The sequence below is a fragment of the Carlito syrichta genome, unplaced genomic scaffold (genome assembly GCF_000164805.1).
Source record: "Carlito syrichta isolate Samal-C Ts95f unplaced genomic scaffold, Tarsius_syrichta-2.0.1 Scaffold301786, whole genome shotgun sequence".
Taxonomy (NCBI): domain Eukaryota; kingdom Metazoa; phylum Chordata; class Mammalia; order Primates; family Tarsiidae; genus Carlito; species Carlito syrichta.
Genome location: NW_007245882.1, coordinates 854055 through 873330, shown reverse-complemented (window position 1 = coordinate 873330; position 19276 = coordinate 854055). Strand labels below are relative to the sequence as shown.

Sequence of the window (19276 nt, the reverse complement as noted above, 5' to 3'; positions counted from 1 at the left end):
AGCAAACCTAAACCCCCACTGCATGGACAGATTGTAAGACAGTGGGAAGTGGGTTCCAGGATGCCCATACACCTGTCGGTGGATACTGGGATCTGCAGATAGATTCTGAATCACAGCTTCCCCCTCAACTAAATCCCAAACTGCAAAAAGTACAGCCTTCAACCCACAGTCCAGCCTCAGAAGTGAACAAAGCCAGAGGATCCTAATAAGGAAGAACAGGAGATTGAACAAAAAGAAGGAAAAGCAACTCCACCTTCCCTTAAAAACAGAATTAAAGAAGGGGAGGGAAAGGGGGGAGAAAAATCTACACAAATGAAGAAAAACCAAAAGAAGAATATGTGTCTCTCACAGACCCCTGGGAGGTCAGACACTGAGAAAACAGACTTCAGAAATCAAACAATGAAAAACCCCCAGAAATGACTGGTTTCAAACCACAAACCCAGATATCAAGACATTAATAGAGAGATTAAAAAGAATTGAGAACAGACAAGAAGAAACTAGGAAGGAGTTGATAACTGAGATGACAGTAGTAAAGAATACTGTGAATGAAATAAATAACAAACTGATAAGCATGAAAAGCAGAATTAGCCAAGCAGAAGAATGAATCTCAGAGCTTGAGGACCAAAATATAGAACTAACCCAAACTGTCAAAAACAGAAAAGAAGCTTAAAAAGACAGAACAAAACCTTCAAGAGATGAATGATTACTTCAGGAGACCAAACCTAAGAGAAATTGGACTTTCTGAGGCAGAAAGAAAGACAGAGACCACCCTGGAACAAACATTCCATGAAATTACTCAAGAAAACGTCCCTTATCTCATCAGTGATGTGAAAATTCAAACAAAAGAGATTCAGAGAACCCATGAATGACAACAAATGAGAAGACCAACTCCCAGACACATAATAATTCACCTAAGCAAAGTAGATATAAAAGAAAATATCCTAAAGGCAGCAAGAGAAAAAAGTCAGACTACCTATGATGGGTGACAATTAGAATGCAGCAGATTTATCTACAGAAACTCTTCAGGCTAGGAGAACTTGGAGACCTATCTTCAAAGTTCTAAAATATAAACAATTTCAACCAAGAATAACCTACCCAGCCAAGCTAAGCTTCATCAGTGAGGGAGAATTAAAATCTTTCCCAGATATCCAATCCCTAAGAACTTGCACTGCCTCCAGACCACCTCTACAAGAAACACCTAAGAAAGTATTAAACACAGAAGAAAAGAAAAAAAGTACAACAATGTTCTTCACAAGAGTACAGGAAAAAGATTAAAAACACACATGAACCAACCCAAAAAATAAAAGAAAGACAACAAAAAAACAAGAACAACAACAACTCTGTAAGAACCTCATGATAGGGATCAACTCTCACATTTCAATAATTAGCCTGAATGTAAATGGTCTAAAAGCACCACTGAAAAGATATAGAATGGGAAAACGAATAAAGTATCACCAGGCACCAATATATTGCCTCCAAGAGACTCATCTCACTAGAAAGGACACTCACAGACTCAAAGTAAGATGATGGGAAGCAAAATTTCAGGGAAATGGAACACAAAAGAAAGGAGGAATTGCGATCTTAATCTCAGACAAAATACCCTTTAAGTTATCAAAAATTTAAAAAGATACAGAAGGCCACTACATAATGATAAAAGGTTCAATCCATCAACAAGAAATATCCATCCTAAACATATATGCACCCAACAGAGGAGCACCAACTTTCATAAAGCAACTTCTAGGTAAACTCAAAAAAGATGTTGACTCTAACACTATCATAGCTGGGAAATTTAATACCCCACTCACAACCCTAGACAGATCATCAGGACAAAAAATCAGCAATGAGATCCAGATCCAATGTAACTCTTGACCAAATGGACTTAATTGATGCCTACAGAATACTCACCCCAACGACCACAGAATATACATTCTACTCATCACAACATGGAACATACTCTAAGATCGACCACATCCTTGGCCATAAGTAAAGCATAAACAAATTTCAAAAGATTGAAATTTTGCCAGGCACCTTCTCGGACCACAGTGGAATAAAAATAAATATCAACACCAACAAGGTTCCCCCCAAATCCACAAAGACATGGACACTAAACAGCATGATGCTAAACAATTCCTGAGTCAACACAGAAATCAAAACAAAGATTAAAAGATACCTGGAAAAAGTCAGAATGGCCATTATCAATAACAAAAAATAACAGATGCTGGAGAGGATGTGGCGAAAAGGGAACACTTCTACACTGTTGGTGGGAGTGTAAACTAGTACATCTTCTGTGGAAATCAGTGTGGTGATTCCTAACAGCTCAAAACGTAGACCTTCCATATGATCCCACAATCCCCCTACTGGGAATACACTCGAAAGAACTCAAATCATTCTATAAAAAAGATACCTGCACACATATGTTTATCGCAGCATTGTTCACAATAACAAGATCATGGAAGCAACCATGCTGTCCATCAAAAGAGGACTGGATTAAAAATATGTGGTACATATACACAATGGAATACTATGCAGCCATGAAAAAGAACAAAATAATGAATTTCACAGCAACCTGGATGGAATTAGAGTTTATAATACTGAGTGATCTCTCACAGAAACAAAGATCAGCATATCACATGTTCTCATTCATAAGTAGACCTTGAACAACTATCTATAAGAAAAGGATGGACAGTGGCGGGAAACTATGGGGGAGAAAGGAGAGAAAGGGAGATGGGATTAACAGTAGTCAATATCTGTCTGGGGAAAGGGGGCCATACCTCATCAACAAGGGTACCTACACAGTAAATATTTGTAGACTAATCCTTAACTGTACCCCACAATTTTAAAATTAAAAAAATCTAAAAAATAAATTAAAAATAAAATTAAAAAAAAAAAAAGATACCCAAAAAAAATGAAAATGAAGAAACATCTTACCAAAATCCCTGGGATGCCCTGAAAGCTGTAGTAAGAAGAGAATTCATATCTCTACAAACACACATGAAGGAAATGAAAGGATCACAAATTAACAGCCTAACAAGTCACCTAAGGAAGCTGGAAAAGCAAGACCATCAAAATCCTAACTTCATCAGAAGAACTCAGATCACCAAAATAAAAGCCCAAATCCGGGATATAGAAGACAAAAAGATAATACCAAAAAATCAGTGAAACTAAAAGCAGGCTATTTAAAAGGATAAACAAGATCGATGTTCCCCTAGCTAGACTGACCAAGAAAAAGAGAGAAAAAGCCCAAATAAATACAATCAGAAACACAAAAGATGAAGTCACCTCTGAAATACAAAAGATCATTAGAGACTACTATGTACACTTGTATGGAAACAAACTTGAAACCCTTAAGGACATGGAGGACTTTCTGATATCAAACAACCTGCCTAGGTTGAAACAAGAAGAAATCGATACCCTAAATAGACCAATAACAATCAAGGAAATTGACTATGTAATAAGAAAACTACCTACAAAAAAAACTCCTGGACCAGATGGCTTTCCAGCAGAATTCTACAAGTCATACAAGGAGGAAATGATACCAATCCTACTGAAAGTATTCCAGGTGATTGAGACAGATGGAACTCTCCCCAAATCATTTTATGAAGCTAACATCACATTGATTCTCAAGCCAGGTAAAGACTCAACAAAGAAAGAGAACTACAGGCCAATATCTTTGATGAACATAGATGCTAAAATTCTCAACAAGATCCTAGCAAACCGGATTCAACAATACATCTCAAAAATTATCCATCATGACCAAGTAGGCTTCACTCGGGATGCAAGACTGGTTCAACATTCATAAGACCATAAATGTAATTAAATACATCAACAGATGTCAAAACAAAAACCGCATAATTATATCATTAGATGCAGAAAAAGCTTTTGATGAAATCCAGCATTCCCTCTTGATAAAAATCCTCAAACATCTAGGCATACATGGAACATACCTCAAAATAGTAAACACCATCTATGAGAAACCCACAGCCAGCATACTGCTAAACATACAAAAATTGGAACCATTTCCCCTAAAAACTGGAACAAGACAAGGAGGCCCACTCTCACCCCTCCTGTTCAATATAGTATTGGAAGTTCTGGCTAGAGCAATCAGAAAAGAAAAGGTCATCAGGGGTATCCAAATAGGGAAAGAGGAAGTCAAGTTATCTCTCTTTGCAGACAACATAATTGTATACCTTGAAAACCCAAGAGAATCTGTCAAAAACCTCCTTGCACTGATAAAGGACTTTGGCAAAGTCTCAGGGTATAAAATAAATGTGCAAAAGACAATCACATTTCTTTACACCAATAATAAATAAACAGAAACCCAAATAAAAAGCACAATCCCATTCACAATAGCCACACAAAAAATGAAATACCTTGGCATCTTCCTAACCAGAGATGTGAAAGACCTTTACAATGAAAACTACAAAACACTGCTCAAAGAAATCAAAGATGACACAGACAAGTGGAAAAATATCCCATGCTCATGGATTGTTAGAATCAATATTGTGAAGATGTCCATCTTACCAAAGGCAATCTACAGATTTAACACAGTATCCATCAAATTACTAGCAACCTTCTTCTCAGATCTAGAATAAACAACACAAGGAATTCATATGGAAACACAAATGACCAAGAATAACCAGAACAATCCTCAGCAAAAAAAAAAAAACAAAAAAACAAAGCAGGAGGTATCACACTACCATACTTTAAACTTTACTATAAAGCTATAATAATCAAAACAGCCTGGTATTGCTGTAAGAACAGGCATATAGACCAGTGGAACAGGATAGAGATTCCAGAAGCGAAACCTCAATTTCTCAACCAACACATCTTTGACAAAGTGTCCCCCACCCACCACTGGGGAGAGGAGAACCTATTCAGTAAATGGTGCTGGGAAAATGGTTGACTACATGCAGAAGATTCAAACAAGACCCCTATCTATCCCCATACATAAAAACTAACTCTAAATGGATCAGAGACCTAAATTTAAAATCTCAAACTATAGGAACCTTAGAAAATGCAGGAGACACTCTCATGGATGGTGGAACTGGCAACCAATTCCTGATCAAAACCAAAAGTGCCCATGCCATAAGAGATAAGATAGACAAGTGGGACCTCATTAAACTGACAAGCTTCTGCAAAGCCAAACATACCATCAAGAGAGCAGGGAGACAGTTCATAGACTGGGAAAAAATATTTGCCTACTACACATCTGACAAAGGACTAGCATCAAGGATCTACAAGGAACTCAAATGTGCTGAAAAGAAAAAAGCAAACAGTCCCATTACAAAGTGGGCAAAAGATATGAATATACACTTCTCTAAAGAAGACATATGAGCAGCCAACAGATACATGAAAAAATATTCAGCTTCACTAGTCATCAAGAAGATCCAAATTAAAACTACACTGAGATACCACCTAACTCCAGTCTGAATGGCCATCATCAATAACTCAAAAAATAACATTCTGGGGAGGCAAAAAGGGAACACTTCTACACTGCTAGTGGAAGTGTAAACTAGTACAGCCTCTGTGGAAATCAGTGTGTGGTGATTCCTAAAACTCGTAGAAATTGACCTTCCATATGACCCTGCAATCCCCCTACTGGGTATATACCTGAAAGAACTCAAATCACTCTATGAAAAAGATACCTGCACATGTATGTTTATCACAGCATTGTTCACAATAGCAAGATCATGGAACCAACTATGCTGTCCATCAAAAGAGGACTGGATTTAAAAAATGTGGTACATATGCACAATGGAATACTATGCAGCCATTAAAAAAAAACAAAATCATGAATTTTGCAGCAATCTGGATGGAATTAGAGTTTATAATACTGAGTGATATTTCACAGAAACAAAGATCTGAGTACCACATGTTCTCACTCATAAGTGGACCTTGCACAACTACCGTAATAATATAAGAAAAGGATTCACAGTGGCAAGAAACTACTGGGAGGGGGGAAGGGAGGGGAAGGGAGGTGAGATTAATGGTAGTCAATATCTGTCTGGGGAGGGGGGGGCATACCTCATCAACAAGGGTAGCTGCACAATGAATATTTGTATACCTAACCCTTAACTGTACTCACAATTTTAAAATAAAAAATTTATATAATTAAAAAAAATAAGATCTCGCTTGCCTTTAACCTTTCACCCATGTACACACACACACACACTCCATCACCACTACTACCATCACCACCAAGGAGAGGGTAGTAGGAGACAAGGCCTACTTAGTCAATTTAATATGAGAAATATGGATGAATTCTCAGTATGCCAGAGATATCTTTATAGGAGTCTATCTCACATACTCATATTCACTTGGCATCCAGAGCCTACTTCTACTGAAGCCCCTATGTTGTAGCAGAATTATCTATTATATTGATATTTCTGACTGTAAATTTACTAAAGACAAGAATCATTACTTATTAGTCTTCTTATCCACACTACTTGGCACAGTGCTAGACATAAAGAGACTCAACAAATGTGTGGTGAGGGAATGAAGGTTGCAGCATCAGAAATACAGAGACACAAAACTGCTAAAAAGAAGCCAGGGTACCCCAAAAGTTGAGACCATGATCACAAAAATAATTCCAGAACCTATAGTTGGTCATTCAACAATACTATAAACTTTTTATCACTTCAAGAGTATTGTCTGTCTTGGTCAGGACTAGCTAATGAATGGACAGAGCTCAAAATGAAAGCTATAAAAGATCTGTACTATTGGGGACAGTGGAAAAGTGGAGACTCTTATCATGAGTTTCTGATTAACTAAGATAAAATAATGTGACCATGTATTACACATTGCATCTAAACACAGACCACTTGGATAACGCTATAACTCAAAGAAATGGCTTAACACTGGAATGTCAGGCATAAGAGTAGTCAGGGGAAGAAGATAAAATTTTATTCTTATAATTCTTCCTTGAGGACCTGCTCGTCTCACATCATAGGTGACCACCTACTTAACAGTTGCCAGAAAAAATTCAAGATGCCCTATATTTTAGTATATAAGTATGACCCAAGTTTTGAACAGGATAGTTATATATATATAATTTGTTATTTACCTGAAATTTGAATTTAACTTGGCATCCTGAATTTTTATTTGGTGAAAACAAAGAGCCCTTTGAAAAAACAAAACTATCAAATTATAGAAGTTTTCTGATTACTTTCGGCTTAGCCCTTTACATCAGCATTTACTACCTCTTCCTTATCCTTTCCCTGAATTTTTTTTAAGTTTAAGAACATGTTACAGTTTCCTTCAGAATGGAAATTTTGAAGAATTTTGTAGCATTACATACAAAATGTGCTGATGTGAAGATGTTTTGAATATAATACGATTAAAAAAGAAAAAAGGAACAGATAAAAATATTTGCAATTCTTAAAAAAAAAAGAACATGCTATATTCTGCTCATTGATTTACACCATTTTTATTGGCTGTTCTGCCAAAACTCAGTGATAACCATTGAAATAACTGCCTTAGTTTGTTATAGTTTGAATTGTTTTCCCCTCCAAATCTCATACTGAAATATGATTCCTTGTGTTAGAGGCGGAGACCTAATGAGAGGTGAATGGGTTATGGGGACAGATCCCTCATGGCTTGTTGCCATTCTTGCAATAATGAATGAGTTCTCACTCTATTAGTTACACAAGAACTGATTGTTTAAAAGAGCCTAGCACCATCTCCTCTCTCTCCCTTTCTCCTGTTCTGACTATATGGCATGTCTGCTCCCTCTCTGCCTTTTATTATGGTTAAGCTTCCTGAGGTTTCACCAGAAGCCCCACAAACACCTGTGTGATGCAGAACCTTGAGCCAAGATAAACCTTTTTTTCTTTATAAATTGTCCGGCCTCATGTATTTATTTGTAGCAATGCAAAATGGACTAACACATAGCATAGAACTGAGAAAACTCAAGTACAAAGAAAGTGGGTAACAGAGAACTCCCAGGCCTATTACCAAGCTAACCAACTATGTCACTAATGTTAGGGTTGTTACTAGTCACAATAAAAGTAATTATGTTCTCATTAAATAAGACTATCTTAATAGTGTAATTTGATTTCAATAAGGAACTGATCCTGCAGTACTTTAGTAAGCACAGAGCTGTTGATGTCAATGTCAACTTACTTGGCACAAGGTACAGAGAATTCTATTTTCCTGTTCAGCATCACCACCACCTGTGAAATTCCTAAGGTTTCTTCTTTGTAAAAATTAAATCTCCTTCTCTAGCTGAAAGCATTTCAATTCATAATGGTTACGCATGGTCACTAAGGAGGATTCAATAATCCCCAGATTTCCCCTAGTGAGATTTTCTTTCTTTAGATGTATGTTACATAAAATACACACCTGGATATTTTATCACCCTATTAGCATTAAAGTCAGTCATGTATGACGATTATAATCTTTCTAAACTTTTTATCACTATAAAAATTTTCAGAAGCCTAAATATCGTCTGCAAGAAAGGTCTAAAATTTACCCTTAGAAGCCATTCTACCACACTAAAAAAAATTTTTTAAATAGTCTTCCATTTAAAATTTGGTGGTGAAAATGGAAATGTTGCTAGTATCTTCAATTGTATTTCTTCTTTTTACACTCAATTCTACTGGCTATAGTAATTTTAAGTGTTCCTTTAAAAAAAAACACCTTAACTTCACCCAACTGGAGGGTCAAATTCTAATATACATCCAGGTACATCAAGAATGGTTTCAAAATCACCATGGTAACCCTTAATTAGGGAAGCTACACTCACACAATCCATTTCTTTTTAAAGTAAATCTAGTGCTCATCATTTGATTTTGTTGAGATACCCCTTCTTTACATAACAAAAATGGATTTCAATGCAGTCTAGCTCTACTCCACAAGTGCAGATGCTTCTTTTTGCATAACCTACCCATACCTCATCAGAGCCATTGAAAATGAGGCTGTCTGCCAGGGAAGTTTTGATAGTATACAACAATGTTCAGGCATTTCTGCTTTTCAATTCCAGGTGACCTGTAAGCACTGGGCATGGGAATGTTCTCTCCAGGAAATGAGGAATAGGGCTAATATGACTCCAGAGAGAATCTCATAATCAGATGATAGCATCATTGACCTTAACTTCCATACAACTATGTGATGCTAGCAGTAGAAGGGGTTGGACAGTTTTTCAAGCCGAAAGTGAATCTCTCCATAAAAATCTGTGCAGAGCTCTTCTCCTGATACAGTCCCCAAACATCTACTCCAAGTACATACCTTGTCCCCTGTCCTTTTGCTTCCCAGATCAGAATGGTCTTGGGTTTTCCCAGTTTTACTTGTTCTCAAGCCTTAGCTGCACATTCATTAGAAAAATCCAGGAAGTTTATTTAGATTTGCTTTTTGTTTTTAAGTACAATGCTCAGTAACCATTCTGAGAGATTCTGATTCCATTGGCCTGATGTGAAGCCTAGGAACAGGCATCTTAATAGCTCTCCCAGATGCTTCTATGTTCAGCCAGGGTTCAGAAGCACCGCTATTTTCACTTTCTTACCTATCGTTCTGGCTTAAACTATATGTCACGCTTCCTTCAAGGTCTTCCCTTTGGAATCTCAAGATGCTTTTCTTAGCTTTTACAGAACTTGGCTCTTGAAAATAGAAAGCTTCGACTTCCAAAACTACTGTTTATCAAGTGGATTTCAAGGGCCTATTTTGGAAGTCACAAACAGAACAGTGGCTATTTCTTTCTTTGTCTTCCTGCTATCACAATCCTAATTCTCCTGAAGAAGAATAGATGTGGCTCATCAGGAAACGATCACATACTATGAAGAATAGAAAAGAAATGCACAAAGATGAATATTTCAAGATGTGATCTCACCATGTTCACTCATTAAATTTCTCTTTCCTTTAAGGACCCTTCTGCTGAGGGCAGATTTCCTTATTGATATTCCTTTCAGTAATCATTGTGAGGTTAGAAGGGCATTAGTGTTTCTCTCCACAGGACAAGTGAAATGACCAAAACCATAGGGAATTTTTAGAAACCTCAAGGTTCTCAGACTCAGTCTTGTTACCAGGATCCCCCTCCCCCAAAAAAGAAACATTTTCAATAGCATGTAAGGAAGTGAGCCTAACCCATAAATGATCGTATCTATGGAGTGGCCCATGGTGAGCACAATTATAAATGGGACTCTATCCCACAAAATTCCCTTCCTCACAAGCCTGGGGCTTAAGACAGGCTACTTCTGGAACATGCTACTTAAATGGCTCTGAGTCTTCCACTTGCTACCTTGAGAATGTCTTCCTATGGTAAGTCCCAAAACGCTGTGGACTTATTCTTTCCAAAGGGCACAGCTCCCAGAGAGGAAATGAAAAATCTGTTCTGTTTCACTCGTGATTGCTGTGCTATTGTCCTATGATGTCATAGTGGAGAACAGGTGGTCCAGAAACCTGTTGCAGGGACCAAAGCACACATTGCTGTCACAAGCATGGCAGTGTTTTCTTAGGGTGCAGGAAAAGGAAGCTTCTTCCCACAAATGTTATAGAACACGAATCAGCTAGTCAATGTGCCTCAGAACATCCTGCAGCAGGTATGGGTTTTGTCATTATCATCTGCCATAAAAAACAGGTGCTGGGAGCTTTCCTCTCCATACAGCTACCACTCCATTAGCTATCAAGGAAACATGAGGGGCTTGTCAGTATTACAGATTGTTAGTGACACAGTACTTTCAACCAAAACACAGGAAGTCGTCTTCCTTAGTATATACCCACAGACCAGGATACCAGGTGGGAAGGAGTTTCAAGCTTCAGCCACATCCATGTCCCACAACCCTAGAGAAGGAACACTGCTATCAGTGAGCTGATGGGCCAATCAAGGTTTCTGTCTGAACTGTCTCATAGGACTGGATCTAGTCCTGCTCCTTTCATAATGTGACTCAAACACAGAAGTTGCTTCTTTCACAGTTGGTGTCCAAGAAAGAAAAAGTAATAATCCTGGGGAGTCAATGATAGCATTCACTCCAAATATGCCTTCCAAGGCCCTGCTTCTCCCACAGTCTCACCCCTAATCTGTACCTGGCCAATGTCACCAACTTCAGGCACCAGACCTAGAATGAGTTTCCCCCTTCTTTCTTCCCAGTGCCTCCCATTTCTTATTTCAGAATGACAAACAATTATAATAGGACTATTTTGTTTCCTAGAGCTCAGCAGACAATCACACGATAAAATAGTCTTAAGTTGATTATTTTCCCAAGAACTAGACTAATAACTCATTCATTGTTATCACATGATACAGGAGTGACCCAGTAGAAAGCAGAATGAAAAATACAGATTTAGATAAACTCCATTAATGTGCAGAAGAGGAAACTGAAGTCTTATAAATTCTGTAAGGTAGGTGCAAATTTACTAGGCTAAACCAATCATTCCTCATCTGAAAATACAGTTGCATGTCTGAGAGAAAATCCCCCTCCAATTGGATATTCCCTCACTCTGGAATATGGCTGTGTCAGGAAAATGCCTTACTGCTATCAGCAAACTACTAAATAAGGGTAAATAGAATGTTCACCTCTAAAAAATTTTACACAAACCCAAATTATGATTAACAACATTATTTGTACCATAACCAGTCACAGAATCCGCTAAGTTCATTTCACTTCTTTCTTTTTTGTTTTTACCCTCTTACAAGTTAATGGGAAAGTACAAGCATTCGTTTAAATTCCCCATTATTTTGGACCTATATGCTCTACTTCATATCATTTCAATGTAGCCTATTTAATTGTATTTTTTGTTTTTACCCTCTTACAAGTTAATGGGAAAGTACAAGCATTCGTTTAAATTCCCCATTATTTTGGACCTATATGCTCTACTTCATATCATTTCAATGTAGCCTATTTAATTGTAAATTACGGGTTCTATGAAGAGAGTTTTATTGTATCTCCCATTTGCAGTTGTTTATACTTTGCTATCAATATTTTCCCACCAATATGCAATTCAGAGGCTGTTATGCTGACACTAATGTTAATGGGTTATATTATACTTCTGTTCCACTACAGTGCTCATTTTTTAAAAAACATAAAGAGCCCATTTTGCAGATGTTCATACAGCCTCACAGCACAGAATTGCTTGCATTCTTCCCTGAAAATAATTCTAGACATCCTTCCTTCCCAGTGTGCTGCAATTCAGAAATTTCTGAAATATCTAGATTAATGGAAACCTGATTCTTTCACTACATATTCATATTCCAAATGAAAGATGAGCATTGGTAGCCCTGCCAATGCAAATGCATGGTGTGCTTATAGCAACATCAAACTGAGCAGCCAAAGTAGAAAAGCAGATGTCTATAGAAAAAAAAATTTCTAAGATAACCATTTCTGAACTGTCCAGTATTGTGATGTCAGTACTGATCACAAAAAAAATGCAAAAAATAAAAGCCACAGGAGCAAAGCCACATCTGTCCCAGCAGCATAACTCAGCTCCAGACCTGGATGGGATCATGACAGCTTGCTTCTAAAGGGAGAAGAATCTTCAGTGAAGGCAGAACAAACTTAATCTCCTCGGAGTTCAGCAGTAAGTCTAGAGAACACTACTTATTGATCTCATCCCACAACAAGTTACTTGTATTTTATCACCAGTAAATAGCCCTTGTGAGTCTTTTCAGGGACTTGAGGCAGCTAAGATAAGAATACATTTTCCCTGGTTCTTTTATTTAAAAATAACTTGTGAGTTATGAAAAAAAAGGACACATACACATTATAGAAAAACCATGAAAGCAGAATATCCCTGTAGCCAGGTATAGGGCTAGCAAGTCTACCAACCACTGCTGAGCTTTGTCCTGGGTATCGATTGAATGTGAGACCTAAGGTAAGCTTCTTCATCTCACTCTGTCTCAGTGTCACCAATGGAAAGACCAAGCCAATAAAGCTGACTTCATACCTCATGGGGATTCCACAGAACTAGTAATGAACGGAAATGTGCTTCAAACAAGAAGATTGTGCTGAAATGCTTGGAAACAACACGACAAATTAATAATAAACAGAAGAGAATTGTCAAAGCTGAAGAGACTATGGGGACCCGGTCATTCCAATTATGCCTCTGGAAAATGACACTTCAGTGCCAATTTTGAGGGCTGAGCTAAAGTCCAAAACCCTGCAAGCCCTTGGCATACTGCCAATTTTCATTTGATTTTCTCTTGGAGCTTCATGCATTTTTACATTCATGCCCACATCCTTGTCTTTTCTTTTTTCTTTTTTTATAGTGTTTTGCATATTGTGGTGACTAATTTTGACACTCACACATATATCCAAAACAGAGCAAGCATAAAGAGTCTAGCGTCAAATGACATATTACCATTTTGTTGGCTTGAAATAATTAAGGCAGTATCACAATAACTATTAGTCATTGCTTTCATCATTTGTTTATCTGGAATTATGCAAATTACAGAACCAAACGGACCAGCTGAAATCTGTCTTCCACCCCCCTATATCCTCCCCTGCACCCAACCCCCAACTTTCCTGCTTTGAAAATAGCTGCATTTAGAATTACAGGATATCAGTGAGCCAGATAAAGCTAACATGTAGCTTAGAGGGAGTACAAAGAACTTCTATATATTAGGGTTTTTCCCTTTCTATTTTTTTTTAGGGCCATAAATTGGAGTAAATCCAGGTTTTGTGAACTTTTAGCTTCCACAACAAGGACCTTCTGAGAATAAAAATATGCAAATAAAGTTTTTCAAAAATATATATTAATGGCCACATACTGCTAGGCCCCCTCTTAGGAACTTGGAAGGGGCCTATGTAAGTGAGAGTCCCTGAAGCTTAAAATAAATCTGACTTTAGCCCTAAGTAACAAGCCTGGCATGGATTTTTCCATGTATCTCATTCTTCCTTATACAACCCTAAGCATACTTCTTTTTTCTTTTTTTTTTTTTGTATTGCAAAATGTACAGCATTTATTCACATACAGACAAAAAGGCACAATTCTACTAAATAGTTCAACCCAAAAATACAGCTGTCCTCAACTAGTTTTATAAATACTTTCAAAAAGGGGATAGAAATAAATACAGGACCGGGTCATGTAATATAAAATAGTCATCTCTACTTGTACTTTAGTTTCTGATTCTTAACTCATCATGCACCTTTTTTTTTTTTTCAATTTGAGCTGAATGGACACCAGGCGAGTCACATAATGAAAACTCCTCTGTACAAGGTTACAAATGGAATGACAAGTCTGTCCATTTCCAAAGAATTAAGATCTGTACACAACACAAACAACCATTCATTTAGATTCTGTGTTTATAACCTAACAAATGACATTCCAGGCAACTTTACAAAAGTTTAACTAGCCTGCATCTTGAGATAATACATTGGTCATAATCAAAGATATTTTTTGGTCAGGATGCACCAGGAAAGATAAAGCTCAAAGAAATAAAAACAAAGGAGCAAATGGTTTCATCCTCATCGATGCGGGTGGGTGAGTGGGGTGCGCCTGTGACCATCTCATACAGCCTTCCCAATGTGACGTGACCTTACAAAGCACCCATGACGCTTTTGGAAACCGTGCTCTACACCATTTGCATTTCAAAGCAAGAATAAAGTGTGGGCTTTTTATTTTTCTATTTTGTTTTTATGTGGGTTTTTTTTTCTGTTTTGTTTTTTGTTTTTTTGGTTCAGCATAACTTGGAACATGTGAAAGCTTTTCAACCTAAATGTGGGGAAAAAACAGGTAAGGCATTATTTTTTGCACAAAACTAGCATTCCTAATAGTGCAAATGAATCCGATACCTCTTAAAATGGTGAGAGGTCATATACTTTCACTAGATTAATTTAGATTTTCTTTCTATGGCTTGACAAGTTATCCTTCTATAAACTCTACTCTCACCCAGAGCTGCTGCTGTCATCAAAGAGAACCATAGAGTCCGACCTTTTCCTGTATCCAGCAAAAGGTTTCTGCTCATATGCAAAAGAATCTAATTTTTAAATTATGCTACAAGTGAGTACACAGCTTGGATTCCTAAGAACCTTCCACTCTCGGTAGCAACAAACTGATGTGGACAGCAGTCTCTCGAAATGAGCCCCATAGCTCAAAAATCGTCCATCTGAAAACCTGGGTCATTCCTTCCCCTTCCCTGAATGTTACTAAAATGTACTTGAAAAGTTAAGACTTGGTTTGAAAATGTCACACGTACAAAGGGGACACATCAGATCTGCTATCTGATCAGCAGATAAAACTTGCATAGCAAGATGGAATTCAGTAAGCCTTTGTTGTTGACAGTCTTCTGGAAGACTTGGAAGTTGACTACAGAACTCAAGGCATTACTCACTGAGGATCATAACATCCCTGCCACAAGGAAACAAATATATAAATGAATCAGGAATCTGAATACTGGTATTAACAAACCAAGGAGTAATTTAGGGGAAGTTGGGCTTGTTTCGATGCCAGTCATTCCAAATCTCATTGCTGTTTCAACTTTCCTTCTCTTAAGTTTGAACCACAACTACATTGAATTCCAAAGAAAATTAAAGGACCTTAACATATCCACTGTCTGAATAATACATATGCACCACGGTGGGTGCAAAAACAAAACATTGTACTCAAATTTAATGCTCAATTTATTACTGCTGATAACTTACTAGTTATTGCCATTTGCAATTAGAAAGTCCACACTACGAATTCGCGTTTAGAACTCTGACTCCAGAAACCTCCTCAAGGGCGCACTTCCTTCCTCCTGTACTACCCTGGTTTCAAGTAAGAGCTCTGAGCAACTTATTGCCTTTCTGTCGTTTTAAAAGATAACCTGTTTCACTTTTTACTTTTTTCTTCTTTTTCCTTAAGGGATCCGTTCATGCCGGAAGCCCAGATACCCCGACATGTGCACTAGGGTCTGGCTCTGGGAAGTATATGTCCCCAGAGTCTGGAAGTCCATCGCCTGCACGTGAATAACCACTGTGTATATGTTGAAATTGGCAGGTGTTGGCATTGCTGGGAGATGCCAGGGTGGCCCAAGAGCCAGGGGCCAGGGGAGAGGAAGGTCCAGGGGACTGGGTAAGAACTGTGTTTTGCTGCCCTTAGCCACAGACAGAACCTTCCTGACAGCCCACCTCCACCAGGCCGGTCCCTGCAGCCCCTCCGGGGCTCGCGGTGGGTACCTCGATCTCCACCCCGTCCCCGGCTCCTCCAGTAAAGACCTTTCTTACGATTCCCGCCTCCCCGACGCCGTATTTACACGTGAACTCCTTGGTGTTGCGGAGGCCTCAGAGCTGTGGCTGTCACCGCAATGCGACCAAGACAGCCTCGTGGGACAGCGCGGAAATGTGACTTCAGGCTCTGGCACGGACAGCTTCACGGGCGATCACAGTGCGTGAGGGCTTCTCGGAGCCGCATCTGCTTCCGTCTCTCCGAGCCACCCCGAGTTTATGCTTTGGAAAGAACGCAGAGGACTGTCGCCACGCACGAGGCTCCATGAGGCCTCGGCCTCCAGATGGCCGTGATTCGTGCCCGCTTTAGTGTTTAATTCAGGTTCTGGTCTCAACAGCTACGATCGACACTTGGGTTTCCTCAACAAGTTGCAAATAACACAAGTTTCTCACAACAATGGTTTGTAAATGACTGAAAAGAAATAGATCTGAATTGCAAGGACGTGTGTTTGTGCAGCTCCGGGTGTATGGACTGGGCTCGGCCACCGCCGGGGCTTGCTCCGTCACACCAGGGACCAGCCAGGGGCATCAGGAGGCCAGGATGCTTCTCCTGATTATGTCTGTCCTGTGGCTGATGGTGCTTCCGGCGTGCAGACACTTTTCCTATGACAGCCTCAGCTTTCCAAATCACTCATTTCCGCGACGGGGACATACCCATCGTTCTCATTGTCGCATGCCAGTCTGCTCTTTGCCCGCTCCTCGGCCGGTGCGCGGCCGAAGCCCAGGTACGCGCAGTCCGGATGCTGATGGCAGGCCCCGTCGTGGATCCCGCCCTGCTGCTGCCACTCCCCCTTCTTTGGAATCTGGAATCCCCCCTCTCCCCCGCCCCCCCTCCCCCGGTCTTCACCGGGCTGGCAGGTGTGGTAGGCACTTTGACCACGGTGTGGCCGCAGCTTCCTCTGACCAGGGAGCCATCGCACCAGGGCACGCTCTCCTGCCCGGTGCCGACTGCCCCCACTTCGGGGGCAACTCTTGTGCTGTCCAGATGCCTCGGGGACACCTCTGTGGACCTGAGAGGCTTGTGACTCTGCTTAAAAGGTTTGTCCTTCAAGTCTCCTTTCGTGAGATCACAATGCAAAAGATTGTCTCTTCTCTTGCCGGGGTCCGGCGCCACCGCGCCGTTTTTCTGCTGCGCGGCCACGAGGCGTGCGTCTGCCAAGGTCTCCTCCAGGCCCAGGAGACCCTCCGGGCCCTCCCTGCAGCACACAGCTCCGGCTGCCTTGCCAGGGTTCTGCTTTGGCCTCCCGGACTGCCCTGCAGCGGGTTTCACTTATGGGACTTCTTGAGCGAGTGGACCAAGGAGGTGCCCATCTGCTTCCTGAAGAACGCAGAATGCCACTTCAAGTCCTCGATCTTGGGCGCATTGGGCCTCGCGGAAGGGCTGTTGAACAAGAGCATGCTCTCCTGGGAGGAGGAGGGGCCGGAGGAAGAAGGCACACCTGAAACTCTTTCTTGCTCCAAGAGCTTAGTGTAAAGATTGAATATCTGTTCCTGGACTTTGTACACAGACCACTTAATCTTTTCCCTGCGGGTCACCATGTAAGTGAGGTTCCAAACCCGCTCCAGGTCCTGCCGCAGGTGCATGAACAGCCGCAGCCTCCAGAGCAGAGCGTCCTGCTCGCGCTCGGTGAGATTGTCCTCCTCGTCACGCCGCAGCGTGATCAGCGGCTTGTTGAAGTTGACCTTCTGCTTGAGCTTCCAGTACTGGAACAGGAAATCCACCACGTCCTTGGACAGTCGCAGGGCGCGGGCCAAGTCCAGCAGGTTCACGAAGGTGTAGAACTCGTCTTCGAGCTGCTGCAGCCGCTGCTTGCGCGCGCTCACACAGTGTGCGCCTTCACCGCCGGGCTCCAGGCCGGCGAAGGGCCCGAGAGGGCTGTGCGGGGGCCCCTCGGGGCCACCATTCTCCGGCGGGGCGGCGGCGCCCAGGCCCTCCAGGGGCTTCCAGGGCGAGTTGTGCTTCGGGCAGAAGGACTTGGACTTGACCTCGTCGTTCTGGACCAGGATGGTCTTCATCTCCAGGACCCGGTAGAAGGCGCAGGTCACGTGGAAGGCAGTGCGGCAGTTCTTCACCGAGCACTGGATGGAGGCCCCGAACTTCTCACAGCACAGGCTGCACACGAGCGCCCAGCAGCTGCTGGGGATGTGGGACACCCTGGTGATGGGCTCCATCTTCTCGGGGCTGCCGATGCTCACCTCGGGGATCCACAGGGCGCAGCTCTCGTGGACCCACTTGGTTCGGCGCGCGTGGACTTCATGGCGCTGCCCTTCTTGGGACACAGCAAGCACTTCAGCTGGACCCCCAGGGCGCACATCCGGCATAGCCAGCTGCCCTCAGGGACCTTGAAGATTCCGTAGCAGACCTGGTGCACGCAGATGTTGCACTTGTCGCAGAACACCATCTCGTTGCCGTCCTCGCCGTCGGGCGACCGGCACACGTTACAGACGATGTCCTCGTCATACTCGATGCCCAAGCCCTCCCGCGTCTTGATGATGTGGCTCAGGTTGTCCTGGCGGCGCTACTCGAACTCCTCCAGGACGCGCTACATCGTGAACTCGTCCAGCTCTGGTTTGCCCATCTCCTTGAACTCCTCGTTGGTGAGCTCCCGCCAGGCCGCGTCCATGTCGTTGAGGTCGTAGCGACAGACGCCGTCGGCCAGCGTCCGGACATCCAAGTAACCCAGATCGGGTGGCTCGGAGCGCGACGACACGATGTACTTCTTGGACCTGATGAACTCAAGGGACTTCTCCTCAGACACGACCCTGGCCACGGGCTGAGGGATGGTGCCAGGGCTCACAGCCACCTGGACCCCCTTCTCCCACTCCTGCCTCCAGGGGTCGGCCAGCCCGGGCTCACAGCCACCTGGACTCCCTTCTTCCACTCCTACCTCCAGTACTCGTCCGGGTTCAGCTGGTGGGAGTCGTGCAGCTTCATGGCGGTGATCAGGTCCGTCCTGAACACCTCCGAAGGCTTCCGATGTTCGTGCTGGGAGCAGGAGCTGCCCCGGTGCTGGAAGTGGGAGTTCTGGGACCACGTCGTCGACAGGCTGCCATGGTCGTCGAAATCCTCACTGCTGCTAGGAAGGCGGCCTCGTTTCATGATCTCCCCAGGAACCAGCAGGTGGCCTTGCTGCCGAGGGCTC

The 19276-nt window shown here is 41.7% G+C and overlaps 1 pseudogene; it reads right to left on the bottom strand.

Annotated features, from left to right (window-relative positions):
- Nucleotides 1-16661: 16661 nt before the first annotated feature.
- Nucleotides 16662-19267, bottom strand: LOC103257544 (annotated as a pseudogene).
- Between the last annotated feature and the right edge of the window lie 9 nt (nucleotides 19268-19276).